Source organism: Mastomys coucha, unplaced genomic scaffold, assembly GCF_008632895.1.
Source record: "Mastomys coucha isolate ucsf_1 unplaced genomic scaffold, UCSF_Mcou_1 pScaffold20, whole genome shotgun sequence".
In the NCBI taxonomy this organism is placed as follows: domain Eukaryota; kingdom Metazoa; phylum Chordata; class Mammalia; order Rodentia; family Muridae; genus Mastomys; species Mastomys coucha.
The window spans coordinates 116,768,841-116,781,226 of NW_022196903.1; the positions used below are offsets into that span (position 1 = coordinate 116,768,841).

General features: G+C 39.6%; 1 pseudogene; it reads right to left on the reverse strand.

Annotated features, from left to right (window-relative positions):
* Positions 1-12,386, reverse strand: part of LOC116098328 — a 66,784-nt pseudogene that overhangs the window by 30,603 nt on the left and 23,795 nt on the right.

The following is a 12,386-nucleotide window of genomic DNA, read 5'->3' on the forward strand; positions in this document are numbered from 1 at the left end:
TTTGGAGGGGAAACTGGGAATGGAGAAATTTACATGTAAATAAAGAAAATATATATAAAAAAAAAAGATGTAAAAGTTGAGTGTGTATCTTTCACTTGCAAACCCAGCTTCTGCAAGGCAAAGGACAACTTAAATAGGACAAAAGAGCAATCATCAGAATGGGAAAGGATTTTTCACAAATCTATATCTGACAGAGAGCTATTATCCAAAATATATAAAGAATTGAAGACATTAGTTATCAACAAACCACCAACTTAATTGTTAAAATTAAGTGTGGAGTTAAAGAATTCTCAATAGGAAATTTTCCCCTATACCTATGTACGTGAGGCTCTTCCCTACTTTCTTTTCTATTAGTTTCAGTGTATCTGGTTTTATGTGGAGGTCCTTGATCCACTTGGACTTGAACTTTGTACAAGGAGATAGGAAAGGATCAATTTGCATTCTTCTACATGCTAACCGCCAGTTGAGCCAGGACCATTTGTTGAAAATGCTGTCTTTTTTCCACTGGATTGTTTTAGTTCCTTTGTCAAAGATCAAGTAACCATAGATGTGTGGGTTCATTTCTGGGTCTTCAGTTCTATTCCATTGATCTACCTGCCTGTCCCTGTACCAATGCTATGCAGCTTTAATCACAACTTCTCTGTAGTACAGCTTGGGGTCCAGGATGGTGATTCTACCACAGGTTCTTTCTTTTTCTTTCTTTCTTTCTTTCTTTTTTTTTAGATATTTCCTTTATTTACAATATTTCCTCTCCCAGCTTCCTCTAGGGGGTAAAAAGAAAAGAAAAGAAAAGAAGAAAAAACAAAAACTAAAACAATCCCCTGTCGTCCCCCCCCCCCCCCCCCCCCCCCCCCCCCCCCGCTTACAATCCCATCCCCTCCTGCTTACTGGCCCTGGCATTCCCCACACTAGGGCATAGAACCTTCACAGGGCCAAGGTCCTCACTTCTCATTGATGACCAACTTGGCCATCCTCTGCTATATACCCACCAGAGGTTCTTTTATTATTGAAAATAGTTTTCACTATCCTGGGTTTTTTGTTATTCCAGACGAATTTACAAATTGCTCTTTCTAAGTCTGTGAAGAATTGAATTGGAATTTTGATGGGAATTGCATTGAATCTGTAGATTGCTTTTGGAAAGATGGCCATTCTTACTATATTAATCCTGCCAATCCATGAGCATGGGAGATGGGCACAGGGGAAAATTTCCTGAACAGAACACCAATAGCTTATGCTCTAAGACCAGGGATTGACAAATGGGACCTCATAAAATTACAAAGCTTCTGTAAGGCAAAAGACACTGTCAACAGGACAAAATGGCAACCAACAAATTGGGAAAATATCTTTACCAATCCTATATCTGAAAGAGGGCTAATATCCAATATATACAAAGAACTCAAGAAGTTAGACTCCAGAGAAACAAATAACCCTATTAAAAAATGGGGTACAGAGCTAAAAAAAGAATTTTCAACTGACGGATACTGAATGGCTGAGAAGCACCTAAAGAAATGTTCAACATCCTTAGTCATCAGGAAAATGCAAATCAAAACAACCCTTAGATTCCACCTCACACCACTCAGATTGGCTAGGATAAAAAAACTTGGGTGACAGCAGATGCTAGAGAGGTTGTGGAGAAAGAGGAACATTCCTTCATTGCTGGTGAGATTGCAAGATGGTACAACCATGCTGGAAATCAGTTTGGCTGTTCTTCTGGAAACTGGTCCTACTAGAGGACCCAGCTATAGCACTCCTGGGCATATACCCAGAAGATGCTCCAACATGTAATAAGGACACATGCTCCACTATGTTCATAGCAGCCTTATTCATAATATCCAGAAATAATCCAGATGTCCCTCAGCAGAGGAATGGATACAGAAAATGTGGTATATCTACACAATGGTCTACTATTCAGCTACTAAAGCAATGAATTTATGAAATTCTTAGGGAAATGGTTGGATCTGGAGAATATCATCCTGAATGAGGTAACCCAATCACAAAAGAACACACATGGTATGCACTCTATGATAAGTGGAAATTAGCCCAGAAGATCGAAATACACAAAGTACAATCCACAAACCACAAGAAACTCAAGAAGAAGGAAGACCAAAGTGTGGATACTTTGTTCCTTCTTAAAAGGGGGAACACAATACTCATGGAAGGAGTTGTAGAGACAAACTATGGAGCAGAGACTGAAGGAAGGATAATCCAGAGACTGCTCCACCTGGGAATCCTTCCCATATTCAATCATCAAATCCAGACACTATTGTGGATGCCAGCCAGTGCTGGCTGACAGGAGCCTGATATAGCTGTCTCTTGAGAGGCTCTGACAGTAGCTCACCAATACAAAAGTAGAGGATCACAGCCATCCATTAGACTGAATACATGGTCCCCAATGAAGGAGCTAGAGAAAGGACCCAGGAGCTAAAGGGTTTGCTGCCCCATAGGATGAACAACAATATGAACTAACTAGTACCCTCAGAGCTCTCAGGGACTAAGCCACCAATCAAAGAGTACCCGTGGTGAGACTCATGGCTCCAACAGCATATGTAGCAGAGGATGGCCAAGTAGGTCATCAATGGGAGGAGAGGCCCTTGGCCCTTTGAAGGTTCTATGACTCAGTGTAGGGGAATGTCAGGGCCAGGAAGTAGGAGAGGGTAGGTTGGTGAACAGGAGGGGGGGGAGGTAACAGAGATTTTTGTTTTGTTTTTGCTTTTGTTTTTATTTTTTTGGGGGGGGAACTGGGAAAGGAGATATCATATGACATGTAGATAAAGAAAATAAATAAAAAAATAAAAGAAAGAATGAAAGAAAAAAAAAGAAAATGGGGTGTGTTAGAACACACAGATCTAAATGAGACATCATTATCAAATGCCTTCCCTCAGAAAACCAGAAATGCCCCCTCCCCCAGAAACCTCAGGAAGATGAAGCAGAATCAGTGTTGAAGACGGGGGACAGGAGGACACCAGGAGTATAAACAACTTAAACAACTGAGCAAAGCGCGTATGAACTCACAGAGAATGAAGCAGCAAGTCTAGGGCCCATGCAGGGCTGCACCTGGCCCTCAGCATGTGTACCTTAGCTTTTAGTTTGGTATTTTTGTGGGATGCCTGAATGTGTTAATGAGTGCCTTTCTGATCCTTTGTCCTTCTCCTGGGGATCTTACTTTTCTGTTGGCTTGTTTTTTCTAACTTTAATAGGATGCTTTTCTTTTTATCCTATTATATTTAATATATTATTATATATAATATAATATGTTATATTATATTATATTATATTATATTATATTATATTATATTGATTTCTGTTTGTTGTTATCTCTTAGTAGCCTGTCATTTTCTAATGAAAGACTGAAAGGGATCAGGATGGGAGAGGAGGTGGGGTGGGGAGTTACTGAGATGAACAGAAGGAGAGAAAACTGTATTCAGATTATATTGTATGGTGAAAAATCTGTTTAATAAAATGGAAAATAAACAAACAAAAGGAAAGTTTAAAAAAAAAAACAAATTACCAGTAGAGGAATTTCAAAGGGGTGAGAAATATTTAAAAATAATATTCAATATCCTTATCTATTAGAGAAATGAAAATCAAAACTACATTGAACTTCTATTTTACACATGTCAGAATGGCTAAGATCAACATTCCAATAACAGCTAATGAAGATGAGGATGTAAAGCAAGGGGAACACTCTTGCATTGATGGAGGGAGTGCAAACTTGTATAGACACCATAGAAATCAATATAATGGGTCCTCAGAAAATTAGGGATCAATCTACCTCAAGACCCACCTATGCCACTCTTGAACATATACCCAAAGGATACTCCATCTTATCACAAGGACACGTATTGAATTAGTTCATAGTGGCTTTATTAAAAATATCCAGAAACTGGAAACAAACTAGATGTTTCTCACTGAAGAATGGATAATGAAAATATGTTACAGTTACATAATGGAATACTACTCTAGAGAGACTAAGTAACAGTTCTGGGGGTAGGGAATGGACTAGATACATGGATCTCCCTGGGAATGGAAAAGAGAACAGATCTTGTGGGTAGAATAGAGAGTAGGTGGAAATAGAAACAAGAAGGAAAAAGTATGGAGAGGAAGGGAGAGAGTATGGACAGAGAGACACAGAAAGTGATGAAATAGCAGAGCATTTAGAGGAGATGTCAAAATCCAGTGGAATAGAGCTTCCTGAAACCTGTGAGTGTGTCCTTAGTGATGACTTAGTAATAGATGAGCTGGAACTTGAATTGGCCATCTTCTGTGACCAGACAAAACTCTCAGTGGTGCACATGGGACACCAACCCATTCACAAAACATTGTACCTACAATCTGTCCTGACTACAAGATATGCTGCAGCAATGGTGGCTCAGAATTTGTGGGAGTGACCAAGCAATGACTGGTGTAACTTGAGGCTCAAGCCCTCAGAAGCAACCCATGAAAGACACTGCATGGATGTCCATGAAACTGAAGCTGAATGCCTTATAGACCTAAGGTAGAACCAAAACCAATAGACAACATCATCAACATCAAGTCAAAGAACAGATTCCTAAGGATATTCTGCTATAGTCATAGAACATTGCCTACTCCACTTTTCATCAGAGAGACTTGCAACTGATCAAGCCTGTATAGCCCAGATTAGCTTTAAACACAAGATCCTTCTGCCTCAGCCTGCCATGGCAGGAGAACAGTCATGGATGATGTTGTCTAGCCTCATAGAAGCTATGTGTCCTTCTAGGATCTGTTTATCAAAACAAAACATGCCATTGGCATCAGATGTACCTAAAATCACTTAAAATATGCCATATTTATACTTGTACAAGTCACCTGTGATATTTATTGTAATTACTTCACAAAATATTAAAAGCAGTAACAAAATTGATGTGATGATTAAATAACATACATATTGTTTAAATGTGCATAAACTAGGAAAACCATTTTTTCAGCATCATGCATATATTGTTTTCTGATAGAAATGTTACCCTAACTTTAAACACTACAATGTGTTTTCTTTCCCTAATTTTATTTCTTTATGCTACTGAAAGAAACATGAACACTTTGAGGAAGGAGGTAGTAGCATAAAGAACTGTATTAGCATAAGAAATATTTTTCTAAAACTAACTATGACAGATCATGAATCAAAATGCAGAACTTACAAGCCAAAGCCAAACACCCTCGGAAAAGATAAGAACAGCTATTACTACCTTCCATGGGACATGAGCCTGGAGTACACTTTTATGGAGTGAGTCTCCTTCTACTCTGAGTGACAGCTCCTCATGGAGTGCCTGGGCAGTGGCATACACAGCAGCATGGACTTTGTAGCTCGAGGGTGAGGTATTCATATCCCAAAGATGCAGAGGTCGTGTGCTCAGGCTGCCATTTGGCTCACATTGACTTAGTTCCCTGACTATATCCTGATCAAAATATGGACATTCAAATAAGCTCGACCACACTTCCTGGATAAAGATATCATGAGGGTATTTTCTAGGTTGAACATTTCTGAGAAAATCCTTGAATCCCAGAATTTCATCAATGTGAAGTGAAAATGATAATCCTCCACCAAAGTAAGTATAAACCAGATCTTGTTCAAAGAGTAATGTGCTGATATACCAATCAGAAGTTGTGATCCAGACATTACCAAAAGGAGTATAGCAAATGATGAGAGGGACAAGCATCAGAAAATCATTTGTGTCACCAAATGCAATGATAACATGTGTCGATCTGAGTTTCTCCATAAAAAATTCCCAGTTTATTCTGTTTCCAGAAGGAAATACTGGACCCTTTTCTGCAAATGCAACACAAAGTCCATGGTTTGTCATCTCCTTTGTGATGTCCCTAAGGAAGAGTTCTCCCTTCATATCATCTGGGACCACCAGGCCAACCCAGACCCAAGTGAAGTATAGCAGCAGTTGAATAATTCCCTGATACAGAGCTGAGGTGTGAACAGGAAACTGGTAAGGAGACTGGAGCTGGACTCTGTTCCCAAGACTTTGGTCAAAAGGAGCATAGCTGATCTAAACAGAAGGAAAGTTACTACTTAAGACAAGACAATTAGTTTAATCTCAAATGATTTGGTTTACTTTTTCTGTTTATGCAATCTAGGAGGTATTGAACAGTTAAATATCTTTGCTAAGAAGTACCAATTTGTTACCTATGTCATCTACTTCTCACTGTGTACACGAAATGTATCTTTCTTTGGACTTGCATACAAACTTGAACATACCAAACTTGGCCACAGAGTGTCTATCTCCTGATCTCAGTTCTGGTAATAGCAGTCAAACAAGAGCATTTGCGAATTTGTTACTTCCTAACTAAAACTGTTATCTTCCTGATGAAAGTAGAGAAACATTAACAATAAAGGCCTTTGATTTTGAGTCACAAATCTATAACTAATTAACCAATAAAGAGTAATCTATGAAGCATTGTAAAATCTACTAGTGAAGTTCCTGGGTCTGTTGTCTTTCTGTAATGCTTATTCCGTAGTCAACTAACCTAAAATAACCTTGTTTAGGGTAAAAGGCTGACTGTCTATTCATTGCTTATTGTAAAGTCTCTCTTTTAACAGGACCCTTTGGTCAAACTCATCACAAGCTATCCTTCTTACCGAAAACTTCAATTGAGTTGCCTACACTGCCATTTCCATGCTCTTTAGGGCATCTCTTCTAGTGTGAAGGGTGGACTAGATCATTAATTACCTAATCTGCTGTATCAAATGAACAATTACCAAATTCACTTCACTTAATCTAATATTGGCATGAAACAATCCTTTTCCTTAATATGTGCTCTTTAATGAGTTCTGGGATTCTTTCTTTAGTCAAGTAACGTATTTCCAAGGTTTGGGCAACACTATCAGTCTGCCTTATTAAATTTTCTATCTCTCTCTATACTGGTTATATCAGAATATCTTGTGTCCATGACTCAGCCTGGGACTTGATCCTCTTTCAACACAAATTCCCTAAATAATACTCTCCTAAAATCAAATGCCCACCAGGTCATGCCCTATCCACAGTTCATACCATGGCTCTGTGCACTGACTTCTCCCCTGGCATCTGAGTTTAGAAGCTTAGTGAACATTTCACTTACTGGATCTAAAATCATGATAATTAAAAACAGACACTCAATATATGTTCATTGATTGGGAGAGAGGAGTGGTTAGGGAGAAGAAAAAATAATAGGAAAGAAGGAATAACAAAATGAAGTGATCATGAATACTTTGAGGAAGGAAACAGTAGAATAAAGAAATATTCAATATTTATTAAATGCAGAAAAGTGAACAATTTAAATAGATGACACATGAAAAAAATAATTGTACATTAATAAACTCTGATAATGGGTTCATGGGTCCCATAAAACTAAATTAATTTATAAAACATAATTTAAATTATGTTTTAATAAGTAACATAAATATGTTAATTCAACATATATCTAAAAATCTGAATGAACTGCTTTTAAACCATAAATTGAAAAAAATATGTTTGAAGTGTGATAAATCCCATCCAAAAGATAAGGTAAGGGTCTGTGGTGGAGAGACCTGTTGTCCTGCTGACAGGAAAAGCCCAGGGATCTTTCTAGCCTCCAATCTTCACAGGAAGATGCTGTTCCTGAAGGGAGTTGAGCTGACAAAGCAGAAGAGCTATACTTTGTCACTCCCTGTGACTCAGAGGGCTGTGGCAGGCTGCCCTCTCAGAAGAGAACTGATTGTCTAACACTGAACTACTGTGGGGGGCTGAGTATGGGAAGTTACAGCATATCCCAGAGTCTGCATGCAGGTGAACAGCCTGGATGAGGCTTAATCAGGAAATGTCTAAATGGAAGGTCACAATGGTGACAAACTGAGTAGTTAGGTAGGAAGAGCTCAGTTCAGGCAGCTTATGGAGGTAGGATTTGGTTCACTGTCCTGTTGTCTAGAGCTGACCTCAACATCAGATGATAACTGTGGAGTCTGATAGGCCAAAGCCTGAGCTGAGGGGACTGTAGAACAATGTATAATGCTATACATGCATGAAGATGCCATGATAAATCCATTATTTTGACTCTGAGGAGGTGGCTCTGTGAATTGGAAGTGCTTGTTCTACAAGCATAAGGGCCTGCATTAGAATCCTCAGCATTCCCATAAAAAGACAGACAATGGCTGTGTGCTTGTACCCTAACATAGCAAGGTAGAGTCAGGTAAATCCCTAGAGCCTGCTCACTAGTCAGATTGAAAGCTCAAGCTTCCAATTCTGTAAAAGACCCTGATTCTAAGCAACAATGTAGAAAGTGATGAAAGAAGAATGTCTGGCCTCCAGGTATACTGAAATGCCTACTTGCACAGTCCTGACATTTAACCCTCCGGGCTTGAGGCCTGCCTCTCATAACCACACCTCTCTGCCCACCTTCTGCTATTTGCCACGCCTCGTTCCTGGTTCCAGTTACATCGGAAGTCCCACCTCTACAGAGATCAAAAGAAGTTGCTGATTGGGCCGGCATGCTGACGAACTTGTGGGAGGGGCTTACCTCACCTATTCTATCTGTTGGCTTGTAACAAACAGGGCATTAAATTCAAGATGGCTGAGCAGTCACGCCTCCCGTCTAATTTTTTTAAACTTTCCACGTGGACAGGTATTACTTTGGCCACCCTATATTCTCCCAAACTTTCTTTTACCGTTGCTTTTCCTTATAACTCCATTTCCCAGAATAACCCTTTCTTTAACGTTACTGCTGGGCGGTAACACTGACATACATCATATGTGCCACAAATAACACACACACAAAAGTGCATGCACACAAACACACTCATGCACACACATGTGTGCATGCACACACATGTGGACAAATACAAGCACACACTCATACACATACATACATGCACACACACTGAAAGAGAGACAGAGAGACAGAGAGAGAGACTCAGAGAGAAAGAACAAACAACTATGGTACTTCTATGAGGTCGTAATTCCTTATTATTAGAAATCAAAGTGAATAAAAAATAACATGAGATAGGATGTCAGAGTTGCTCTGTTGTATAGAGTGACCACTAATTACAAATAATCACAAACAGAGCTCATATAAGCAGGTAGATACAGTAAGAGAATAAATTCTGAATCTAAATAGAACTTAGCAAACACGCATTTGGTGGAGAAATTTTAAAATATGGAAGAAAAAAACTGAAAAATAACAAATGACAACCAAATAAACTTGCTGAAAATTAAAATCCAAGTCAAAAGCAAAAACCAAAAACCACCACTTAGCAATGTTCATAAATTTTCTTCAACTCAAGAATGCACTATGGAAAATGTGAATCAAGAAAGAAAGATATGAGACCTAGCATACAGAGCACCTAACCCAGAGAGCTGGCTGAGACCAGACATACAGCACTCAGGCTGGAGAAGAGAAGAAATGGAAAGAAAGGATTGTCTGTCTTATGTAAAGTTAGAACAATTTGCATATGGTAGGGATTAATTTACATACACTAGAGATGGTTTACTTATTCTAGAGAGAAACTCAAACAAAATTGCCAACATGGTAGAGGAAAGGAAACATGTATAGACTATGGTCTGCAGGACAGCACTGCCAGTTCCACAGTTCATGCTTAACATGTGTGTGAGGGATTACTAAAGGATGACAAAATGTCTCAGGGCTTTATGAGTACACTGATGTTGTGTTAGGGCATGTGCATAATTATCAGTGAACACAGGCAGCCTGCTAGCCTCAGGTGGAAGAGAAAAATTTGAATTTCAGCTATTAAAAATGAGGACATCATGAATTTTGCAGGCATATGATGGAATTAGAAAGTATCACCTTGCGTAAGGTAACCCAGACCCAAGTGGACATACTCAAAAGGTATGTATTAACTGATAGGTGGATACTAACCACAAAGTACAAAATTATTTTAATTAGAATGAGCCAAACAGAGAGAGTCCCAGTGTAGGGATGGTGTCATTATACTGCTCTCAGGAATTTTGACTGAGAATTGTTCTTGCCTAAAAGAAATGCAGGGACAAAAAAAAAAAAAAAAGAGCAGTATAATGAAAAGGCCATCCAGTGTTTGGACAACTTGGGATCCATCATGGTTGGCCACCAAACCATAACACTATTGGTGATGTCATGTTGTACTTGCAGACAGGATTCTAGCAAGGCTGTCCACTGAGAGGCTCTATCAACAGCTGACTGAGACAGATGCAGATAGAGCCACGCATTGGACTGAGGTCAGGGATCCCTATGGAAGAGTTAGGGGGAAGACTGAAAGAACTGAGTGGGGATGGCAGTCCCATAGGAAGACCAAGGATATACATTAACCCTGATCCTGGGAGCTCCCAGAGACTAGGCTTGCCAATCCAAGAGCATACAAGAGTTGGTTTGTTGACTCACAGCCAATATGTAGCAGAGAACTGCCTAGTCTGGCCTCAGTGGGAGAGGATGTGCCTAATCCTGTAGAGACTGGTTGCCCCAGGGAAGGGGGATAATGGGATCTTTTTGTGAAGGGTGGGGGTGGGAATCACACTCCCAGAGGATGGATGGGGTTAAGAACTCAGAGAGGAAGACAAAGAAGCAGGCAACCTTTGGAATGTACATAAATCTGAAACCAAAGTGAGCCAAGTACAATTATATACACATTTCTTATAAATAATTATATTAATTATAAATGTCATAATAAACATATGTTAAAGGTAGCATATTTAAAAGAAGAAATAAAATTCCTTAAGATGTAGCTCTACTACTACTACTATTGGGCATATACCCAAAAGATGTTCCATCATACAACAAGGACATGTGCTCTACTATGTTCATAGCAGCCTTATTTACAATAGCCAGAAGATAGAAAGAACCCTGATGTCTCTCAATGGAAGAATGGATACAGAAAATGTGGTACATTTACACAATGGAATACTACACAGCTCTTAAAAATGATGACTTCACACATTTTGCAGGCAAATGGATGGAACTAGAAAATATCATCCTGAGTGAGGTAACCCAGACCCCAAAGGACATACAAAGTATACACTCTCTGATAAGTGGATATTAGCCTCCAAACTCAGAATATCCCCAGTATGGAACGGACAGGTGGTAAGAACCACCAGAATGTCCCAGATGCCAGAGATGGAAAGGCTCCTAAGACCCAGTTGGGATGACATTATCCGCAATACCCATCAGAGTGGAGAGTGAACCTGAGGAGACCACCTCCAGAAGATATGCATGGCCACCAGTTGAGGGATGTGACCACTCATCCATCTCAAAATTTTAACCCTGAATTGTTCCTGTCTAAAAGAAACTTGGGGGCAAAAAGATGGAGCAGAGACTGAGGGAAAGGCCATCCAGATATTGCCCTACCTTGGGACCCATCACATCTGCAGACACCAATCACCAACACTATTGCTGATGCCAACTGCTTGCAGACAGAAGCTGGTATGGCTGTCCTCTGAGAGGATTTGCCAGCACCTGACTAAGACAGATGTAGATACTCACAGCCAACCATTAGACTGAACCCAGGGACCCCAGTGGAAGATTTAGGGGAAGGACTGAAGGAGCTGAAGGGGATTACAACACCATAGGAAGAACAAAATCAACAAGTGAGACTCCACAGGGTTCCCATGGACTAAACCACCAACCAAAAAGTATACATGGATGGCTCCATGGCTCCTGTTACATATGTAGCAGAGGATTGCCTTACCTGGCCACCAAAGGCAGGAGAGGCACTTGGACCTGTTGAAGTTTGTTGCCCTAGCAAAGGAGAATGCTAGAGGGGTGAGGCCAGAGTGAGTGGGTGGTTAGAGAAGTACCCTCTTAGAGTCAAAGGGTAGGGGGAATTGGATGTTGGGTTTGGGGAGGTGAGACTGCAAATGGGGAAAATATTTGAAATGCAAATAAAAATATAACCAAATTTTTTAAAATTAACTCATAAAATTTCATAAAAATAAAAATCTGGTCAAGCATGATTGTGTATGCCTTTAATCCCAGCCCTGGGCAAGCAAAGGCAGGAGAATCCTGGGCTACATGGGAAATTCAAGACTGGGAAAGTTGGCATAGTGAAAAATCTGCCTCAGAAGAATAAACAAATAGGTAAAAATTAATAATAAAAATAAATCAACATGTCAGCCTAACTCATTTTACTGAGATTTAAGTTACTTCACTGGGGATCGTAGGAAACACGAAGCACTGGATCGCTGTTATTTGCAAACAAGTACCTTTCTAAGAAGCCCTTTCCGATTTGATTACTAATTAAGATGCAATTGACTTAAAAATGATACCTCTCTAGGGTTGTTTATAAGAAATCATCACTGATCAACAGAAAGATTTTTAAACGGAGACAAAAGTAAAAACTTTCCTGCCAACAGGGAAAAAAAATTACAATTTTCAGAATAAGTCTGACCCATGGTTCTTAGTAAAAATGAATCTTATGTGGCAAT